At 33.5% G+C, this 10,294-nt stretch overlaps 1 long non-coding RNA gene across 1 annotated transcript; it reads right to left on the bottom strand.

Annotated features, from left to right (window-relative positions):
• Nucleotides 1-400: 400 nt before the first annotated feature.
• LOC129922063 (uncharacterized) lies at nt 401-8,454 on the bottom strand. Its single transcript, XR_008774070.1, has 2 exons — nt 6,234-8,454; nt 401-913 (listed from the first exon to the last, which is right to left on the bottom strand). It is a non-coding gene; the product is annotated as an uncharacterized LOC129922063 (long non-coding RNA).
• Between the last annotated feature and the right edge of the window lie 1,840 nt (nt 8,455-10,294).

Raw genomic sequence — 10,294 nt, forward strand, 5'->3', positions numbered from 1 at the left:
CAGATTTGTTCGCTCTATGCTGGGAGAAGTGCGTGGTCCCACCTGAGCTTCATGATTCCGTAATCATATCCCTATACAAAAAAGGTGACAAGTCTTTTTATAATAATTACCTACTTTTAAGACATAATATCACTACAAATATTTAAATGTAATATCTTTAAATCTCTGTGAGAAAAATCATTTATAAATGTGTTTACTATACATAGAGTAGGCAACATACAAAGAAGTATTTACCTTAGTAAGTGTGATGTTGCTAGTTCAGGCTGTCTTGAAGTCAACCAATTACTCTGCAATCGTTTGGGTGTAATTGTTCGGGTGTATTACGTGTAGTTGACCAACAACACAAACAAGAACTGGCACATCAATTGTAACAGGTGAAGAGATGTAGTCAACGATGATGAACAAGTTAATATATATTTATTATGATAAAAGGCCACAGTAGAAGTCTCTGTCACTAAACACGTCGTTACCCTGGAGTGTTCTAACGCTAACTGATTTTCCGGTCTCTAACCCAACATATCCCAAACGTCACTAGTCCCGTTCAATATGCGTCTACTATGGTGCGTCGCTAAATAACTAAAATAACTAACCTATATAAATAAGGTGTCTAACAGATTCCTCCCCCCCTTGAAAAAAAAATATGTCAATATTTTTCCACTACTGTCAAGTCTTACAAGGGCGTTTTCAATTTAAGGGGAAGACAACAAACATAAAATCTTGACATCTTCATCTTGACTTCTTCATCTTGACATTTTCATCTTGACTTGACAGTTCTTCATATTCAATGTCAATGTTCATAACAGTTCATAACATTCCAGAATCATCCTCCTTAGTACACAGTTCATCATAGAGGAAAATGTGGCATCCTATGGGCATGTCCTACACATCTCAAATGTTCTTCACTGGCAGTAATCTGATAAAATACAATATTTCAAAAAACAATTACAAACTTTATTTACACATTCAATACATTTTTTTTTCTTACCACCCTTTTATACGCTTTTGTCCATTTTTCTTTTATACTCACCCTTTTCCATAGAACTAACTTTCGTCAATGATATATGAAATGATTCACACAAAAAAAAATATCCATACTTACTTTTAAATGCTTAACATCAACTTTACTTATCTCCCTTTTCATAACATATAAATGGTGTCAATATATTAATATATATTACATACTCAATATAATCATAGTTTATTTACAGAAGTATTTCATTTCAATGTCATTCTAGACAATAGATCAGCTACAATATTCACAGATCCACTAATAGCTTTCACTTCAAATTTATATTCCTGTAGTGCTAAGAACCATCTATAAACACGACTGTTTTTCATGCTCTTTTGCTGTATATATTGAATAGGTTTATGATCAGTTAATAATATGAATTTCCTTCCTATTAAATAGCTCTCTAGCTTAGTAATTACCCATATTACAGCTAAGGCTTCTCTTTCAATGACACTATATTTTTTTTTTTCTGCCTCTGACAATTTTCTGCTTACATATAATATAGGATGTAAGTTATCATAGTTCTGCATTAAACAACCACCAATAGCATTACCAGATGCATCAGTTGTGACATAAAATATTTTGTCTTTATCAGGTAGTCTTAATATTAGTTCATGACTAAAAACATCTTTAATTCTGTCAATAGCTTTCACACATTCCTCATTACAAACTACTTTTTGAGGTTTTCCTTTTTTAAGTAAGTCATTTAATGGATTCACTATTTCTGCTAAGTTTTTTATAAACTTTCTGTAATAATTTACTATTCCCAATATACTTTTAGTTTGTCTTTTTGTTGTAGGTATTTCAATATTAAGTACTTTCTTTATGTTATCTTCAATAGGGCTAATCATGTTGTTATTTACTTTATGTCCTAAGAAAATTATTTCCTCCAATCCTATTTCTACTTTTTCTGCTTGAATTGTAAGTCCACTTTCTTTTATTATTTTGAACACTTCTTTTACATCTACCAAATGTTCCTCCCAACTATTATTAAAAATACATATGTCATCTAAATAGCAAATAACATTTTCTTTGTTTCCAATTATCATGTTCATCATTCTATTAAATGTGGCAGGTGCATTTACTAATCCAAAACTCATATAATTCCATTGAAAAATACCATATGGTGTTACAAATGCTGTGTAAGGTTTTGCATTTTCTGTTAAAGGTATTTGCCAATAACCTTTAGTTAAATCTAATTTAGTAAAAAATTTTGCTCCATTTAATTTATGTAAAATATCCTCTATATTTGGCATTGGATATGGGTCAAATTCTGTGATGTTGTTAAGTTTCCTATAATCAATACATAACCTTATATCTCCATTCTTCTTTTTGGCTATCACAATTGGTGAAGCATAAGGAGATGTTGATGGTTCAATTATACCTGATTCTAGTAAATTGTCTATTTCTTTCTTTACTTTGTCTTGTAAATGTAGCGGTATTCTATATGGCTTAAGCTTGATAGGTTTTGTGTCTGTTACTTTAATGTCATGTTTAATAATATTAGTTTTTCCTGGTATACTGGAAAAAATTTCTTTGTATTCCTGTATTATTTTAGTTATATCTTTTGACATTTCCTTAGTTAAATTATTAAGATTAATCTTTTGCCAAGTTTGATTCTCTTTTGTTTCTATTACAGGTATTTCCTTAATATCATTTTCATTATGATTTTCATTTGTTATTATCATCAAGCATTCTTCTCTTTCTGAAAATTTATTTTCTATTTCCTCCTGAATGTTTTGTATCAACTCATCTTCTCTATCATGATACAGTTTCAAATTATTTATGTGATATGTTTTAATTTTCCCATTTATTTCAATTTGATAATTCACATCACTAATTTGTTTTATCACCTTAAATGGACCTTTCCATTGTTTACCAATTTTATTTTTCAGGTCATTTATCAATATTAATACATTGTTTCCTACTTCTAGTGTTATCAATTGTCTTTTCTTATTTATATTCTCATGAGCACTTTGTTTGTACTTCTTATTGTTGTTATATGCTTGAGTCCATATTTCTTTCAATTCTGTTGTGATTGTTGTTTCACTGTCATTATTTAATTTATTCTCATTGCCTATTAGATTTTCTTTAAAAACATCTAATTCATCTCTGGGTTTTCTTCCATGTATTATTTCATATGGTGAAAATTGTGTTGCTTCATGGATGTTGTTTCTATGAGCAAATAGTACATAGTTAATGTAATGATCCCACTTGTTCTGATTATTCTGAATTATTTTTGTTAGTGATCTTTTTAATGATCCACCATATCGTTCACATAAACCGTTACTCTCCGGGTGGTAAACCGAAGAGTATATGTGTTGTATATTGTATTGTTTAGTCCATTTCTTAAATTGTTCTGACTTAAACTGAGATCCCTGATCACTCAATATAATTTTAGGTATACCATGTCTTGTAATTACTTTTTGAGTTATGGCATTAATGATATTTTCTGCACTTGTATTTGATAATGGGATTGCCTCTGGGTATCTACTAAACATGTCTATTACTGTTAGAATGTATTTGTTATTATTTTCAGTTTGAATTAAAGGACCTATTAAATCAATAGATACTTTCTGAAATGGTGCTGTAGGTTCATCCATTTCTTGAATAGGTGCTTTATTCACTAGGCTTTTGTTAGATCTCTTTTGACATATGTCACATGAGTTTATGTATTTGTTGATTGTTGCTTTCATTTTGGGCCAAAATACTTGTTTTGACAAATTCCTATAACATTTCTTTACTCCCCTATGTGCTGCTAAATTATTATCATGTGTCATGATTAAAACATCTTTCCAATATTTCTGTGGTAAGACAAGTTGTTTTATTTTCTTGTTATCATTACTTGTTTGTCTAAATAATATTTTATTCTCTATACAAAATTTCTCCATTGGATTATTATTGTTTTTATCTAGTATTCTTGAATATATTTTCCCAATAATATTGTCATTCATTTGTTCTAATGCAAATGTGGGTGTTGTTTCTTTTTCACTTTGAGATATTTGTGTTTCAAGACTATTTTGTGTTTCATTTTCTATCTCTCTTTCCTTAACATCTGTATTTTCTATTTGTATTACATTACTGGTTTCTTCTTCTTTATCATTACTTATTACATTTATTGTATTTTCCTGTTTCTCATCTTGTTTATTCATTGATCTTGTTATTACCATACTTGTTATATTTTGTGTTTCTATGTTTTCATGATTTTGTCTTATGTTTTTGTATTTGTTTTGCCAGTCTTCTAATTCTTTTCTTGAACATTCTTTAACTCCTTTTATGTTTCCTACTAACATATCATATCTCATTTCTGGTATTGCAATGCCATCACAATAACCAGTGAAAAATGGAGTTTCAATGTACACCCTTATAGCTTTAAATTCCCTTACGGTGCCATCTGCTAATTCTACTTTCCTAGTAAACCCTTTATACCAATGAGGTTTGACAAATTTAGTTTTTACTGCCAAAGTGTTACAACCTGAATCTCTGATTAATTCCACTGGAATTCTATCTACAAACCCTGGGTACACTGCAAAATTGTTCCTATTTCCTTCCATGAAATATACCCTATCTGTACCTTTATTTTTGTATTCCCTACTGTAACTCCTATTTCTGTAATTTTCCCTGTCATTCCTATCTCTACTCCTATATCTACTGTTATTTTGTTCATTGTATCTATTTCTACTTCCAGACCTACTATTCCCTCTTCTACAGTTAGCTGCTATATGACCTTTTCCTTGACATTTAAAACAGGTTATTTCACTATATTTTCTATTTCCACTATTTGATCTGTTTCTATTTCTACTTCTATCAACATTTTCTTTGGTGTATCCTATTAAATCTACTTTGCTCTTATCCCTATCAGAAAATGGTTTATTTGGATAGGCATTTTTGTATACTCTCATTATTTCTGTTATTTCATCTATAGTTTTTGGGTTTCTTTCTCTAATAAAAGATTGTAACTGAGGATCACATTTATTTACAAAGTTGTCCACTAGAATAAAATTTTTTAATCCTTCATAAGAGTTATTCACTTTTTCTAATTTTACCCACTTATTGAAGAAATCCTTTTCCATATTAATGGTAGTTTGGGGTTCTATTTCTAATGATGGTATATTGTCAAAGTATTTCTTTCTAAAAGTTGTAGCATTATGACCATATGCATTTAATAACTCTCTTTTTAAAACCTGATAGCTATCATCAATATGATGGTCATGATTTTGGCATATTGTTAGAGCTTGACCATGAACAAAGTCTATCAGTATTTCAGACCATTCTTCTTCAGGCATATTAAATGTAGACATTTTTGCCTCATATCTTTTCAGGAAATCACCAATGTCATCCTTCTGTTCATCAAAACTTTGTATCTTTCTCTTTAGCCATGTCTGTGAATTAGGGTTGTCTCTTTGAGTGGTATAATTATTTGAGTTATTTGTGTTATTTCTTTGTTCAGTTTGGGCTCTGGCTTGTGCTGCGTCCAATCTCATCTTCTCCATTTTAGCTTCATGCTCTCTCTGCCTTTCTTGGTCTTCTTTTTGCTTTTCATATTCTTCCTTTCTGATCCTTTCTTGCCTCTCTATCTCTTGTCTTTGATGTTCTTCTTGTCTTTCTATCTCTTCTTTTTCCCTTCTTATTTTATCTTGACGTTCCATTTCTTCCCTCACAACTTGCTGTACATAAGCGGCTAAATCCTTTCCTTTTAACTCCATGGCCTTTCCATCCTGCATAGCGGTTTCCTTAACCTCCTTAAGGTCCACATATGATGATGTAGCCATTGTGTTTTATATTTTATATATATTTTTACTTAGCCTATATTGGTTATGGCTATACTTTAAAAGTTTTTACACACTTTTATACAAGTTTTAAGTGTTATGTCTCTATCTATAGATTTAGTAAATGTGTAAATCTAGTCTGAGTTATTATGGTTATATTCAGATCTGTATATTAGGTCCAGTATTACACACAAATTTAAATCTAGTATATTATAGTATGTATAATATTACCATTTAGATCTAGTTATCAAGAGCACTATGACTATTAGATCTAGTATGACCAACTATGATCGATTTTAAAATCTGGTATGACTGAAATGTCTAGAGTAAATTCAAAGACTGTCTAGAGTCCAGATCTAGAGTATATTATGGTTCTATTTCACCATACGAAACAAATATGTGTATACAGTGTCAAATATATCTTCAACAAGATATATATATCTAGAATGTACTACCTTCATTCATCTTCAACTTAATAATATTTCAAAGTAGAGTCTAGATAATCAAATTGTACCAAAGAGATGTACAACAATTTGCAGATCTAAATTTAGCCAGACGATAGTGTTTGACTACATAGCCAGTTTCGGCATTATTCTCATGGCAAAATCATATTTGATTTTAACCGCTCAAACTAAAATTATTTTAGTCTGATTCACAGTAAAAGAATCCTACCCGCACTTTCTATCATTAAGTGAAAAAAAAATACAGATCTAATTAAATTAATAAAAATAAATAATTTAAAATAATATAAACAAATGAAATAATTAAAATGAGACTATCGCTATGGGTTGGGATGTGACAATATGGCACACAATGATAACGTCACGAAGTAACCAGGCAACAACGGATATGACGTTTATACAAACAAAACAAATTACAATCCTAAACGTATAATATAGCTTTTCATCTAAATTACGTCTTCTACCCCGACGGGTTTTAAGGCGCACCACCTGATTTTACTCAGGCTAACGTACCAAATTTAGACAAAATCTATTTCTAAGGGCAATCTAAACATACACTAATAAGAAAAATGGCACTTAGCTTTTGATAAGAAAGATCCCTTTGTTCGGACTCCCGAATATGCTAGATCACAACAAATTCCACTGCCTCTCTTCCAGTTCTGACTCTGCTCTCCGGTGCTACCAGTATCCCACGTAATGCCACAGATGTCCTGATATGCCACAGCAAAATGTTCTAGTTTCTTCGACGACTGTTGATGACCGTATGTGTAGTTCCGACGACTTTGTGTACACAGTTACTGACGAATAGGTTAACGGTTCTTCTGGCGATGACTTGACTTGTGTAGACGACTACTGACAAATAACAGTCTCTTGACGGCAACTTGATCTGGACGACTGACGAATAACGAATTTCTTGACGATGACTTGATCTGGGCTGACGAATAACGGCTTTCTTGACGATGACTTGATCTGGGCTGACGAATAACGGTTCTCTAAAATAGTTCACTGCTTCTGCTGCTACTCTGGTAGTACGACGAAGTTTGCTGTTGTACTCTGCTTCATTAGACCAAACTGTCCAATGCAGACTAGGTGAAACTAAGGTCACCTCCGACGACGTTCCGTTACACGATTAACGGTTTTCAACGAAATTAAGTGGATGTAGCTGTTTCCACAACTTCACTGCTAACAAGTCTAGGTATGGTCTAGACCGACGAATACTAGATATATCAATGTTCAGTAATGATAAAGATTACTTCACTAACCTTCCAAAGGTTAAACACAGTGACCGTTATAAACGTGGCAAGCAACCGGTTCAATGAGCAAACTGCTCCACAAGAATCTCTCCAAGGGTAAGACGACAGAGCGATTTCGATTTAGTTAGCTACCAAACTTGTAGTACTCACAATACTTCTGACAGCGGGCAAACTGTCCTTCTCGAAACTGACGAGGTAAAACTTGATACTCAATGTGGCTCCTATGACGAAGAAAAAATATGTCCAACAGGTTCACTAACGATCTCTCACCCGTTATGAATGAACGGTTTCTCTGGTTGTAGGTCGGTTCAGCATATGAAGATCAGGCGTTGCGATGATTACGGTCCTGACGAAGGTCACCCTGAGTTAACGGCTCGTTGAACGTGCGATCAAACAGGCGACGACTGTATGTAGATCCAGAACAAAGTCACTCTGCGATGCTGCTGTGTTCAGCCGTACTCCGATGAAATCTTATAACTTCGAGTGCACGACCCTCACCTGAGTAAACGTTCTGCTTCGAGGTCCGGTTCGATGTTCGTCGGGCTTCGAGGTTCGGGCTTCGAGGTTCGGGCTTCGGGCGTCGGGGGTCGCCACTGTGATGTTGCTAGTTCAGGCTGTCTTGAAGTCAACCAATTACTCTGCAATCGTTTGGGTGTAATTGTTCGGGTGTATTACGTGTAGTTGACCAACAACACAAACAAGAACTGGCACATCAATTGTAACAGGTGAAGAGATGTAGTCAACGATGATGAACAAGTTAATATATATTTATTATGATAAAAGGCCACAGTAGAAGTCTCTGTCACTAAACACGTCGTTACCCTGGAGTGTTCTAACGCTAACTGATTTTCCGGTCTCTAACCCAACATATCCCAAACGTCACTAGTCCCGTTCAATATGCGTCTACTATGGTGCGTCGCTAAATAACTAAAATAACTAACCTATATAAATAAGGTGTCTAACATAAGATAGGACTTATTTTCATGTACAGCTGTTTTGTTATTTCTGATCATTTTTTTATAAGAGAGAGAGAGAGAGAGAGAGAGAGAGGAGAGATTTAATCGAATTTAAATTAAAATCAATAATTAATTATTACAATCAACTATTGTTAAAAAAGATTAACATAAGGAAGATGTCATTATTTTTGCGTCTAATATTGTGGGAGATATTTATTGTTCTTAATTAAAACACAGCTGGTGATGCTTTTTTAAATAGATTAGTGTACGATTGAATAGACCTGGCCACCTTCATTGTCAGTCAATCTTTTTCTATAACGAGTAAGTAGAGAATGGTTTAAAATTTTAGTAATCTAGATGTACTGATAACTACACTCAACTACCTTATTACTTGATTTTGTTTTAGCAAATCACAAGGTTAGTCCCACTTGGATCGGCTCAAGACAATAGCTCACACCATGGGCGTAGCCGGGGGGGGGGTTTGGGGTTCGTAAGTCATTAATTGATTTTTTGCTTTGATTTTGTTTATTTTGGGTGACATTTTAATATTATACCATCACTTGCCCCAGCGCAGCCAAGGGGTTTTGAGTTTAAAATCCCCTCCCCCCGCGCTGGGGGAGCTCCAAGCGCTCCCCCAGACCCCATTGCTGTCAATGGCAGGGATTCTTCAATTTTTCCACTAACTCCAGGAAGAAACATTGTAGGGCATAATAAACATCTTTCGAAAGAATGAAGGGTCAGAATGTAATAAAGATCATGTACACACACATACATACATACTATTAATTTTTTTCTCGGGGGGGGGGGGAAGGGGCGGGGGGGGGAGATTCGAAAAAAAATCCTGGCTACGCCCATGGCTCACACCATTCAGATTGAAGTCTCAGTCTCATCATCATAGGATACTCAGTTTTTTTTCTCGTTACCAGCAAAAAATCCCCTTGTTTAGTCAACTGTAGCGGTGCAGTTTTAAATCATTTTATGCATAATTTAATAGCTACAGAAAAAAAAATTCGATGAAAACAAAACTAAGTTATTTAAAATTGTAAACGTTGACCCAAATGGAAAAGAAAGAATTTACCATCACTTCTCGATATCTGAGCTTAATGCTCTTGATTGATATCTAAAGACTACATATAAATAAATATAAAGAAAAGGCATATCATTATTATAAAGTACAAAGTAAGGCATATGTAGGCTATGTATGTATGTATGTGCCGAATAGAAATCCAAACCGTTTGACCAATCTTGATAAAACTTGGCGGAAATTTCCTTCATTACTAACTTAGACCGTAGTGTATGTATTGTAGCACTAAAACAAACTTAAGACCCTCAAAAAAAAATTTGACCATTTCTATGAAAGTATGTTATTTTATGAATCTAGGCTGTGTTTACTATGTTGACATGAGAAACGATTTAGATCTAGATCTAATTCTAAGAACTACACTTTGCACATATAGTTGTTGTTTTTTTGACACATGAAAATACAAAATATAGTCTATTAATTTCATTATTTAATAAAATTAACCTTCAAATTTGTGTTTCAATAGCATTTTTACATACCTACGTTTTTTATACCTGTGAATTTAGAATTCCTGACGTACATTCTTTCATTCGACATTACCCGATAGGTTACACATCTCTCTATTCCTAGGCCCGTCCCGAGACATGACGTTAAACTGCGCTCCTCTTTCCTTAGCACTTTTGGAGCTCAAAAGTGCCCTACTTCTTTTCTATCATTGTGTCTGCCTCCTCTTTTCCTAAGTCTGCCTTCATTGATCATCACACTGTCTCCTTAACTTTATATTCTCACCACGTCCTAGACCAGTCCGTTTGCCGTGGACTGCGA

The sequence above is a fragment of the Biomphalaria glabrata genome, chromosome 12, assembly GCF_947242115.1.
Source record: "Biomphalaria glabrata chromosome 12, xgBioGlab47.1, whole genome shotgun sequence".
Taxonomy (NCBI): Eukaryota; Metazoa; Mollusca; class Gastropoda; family Planorbidae; genus Biomphalaria; species Biomphalaria glabrata.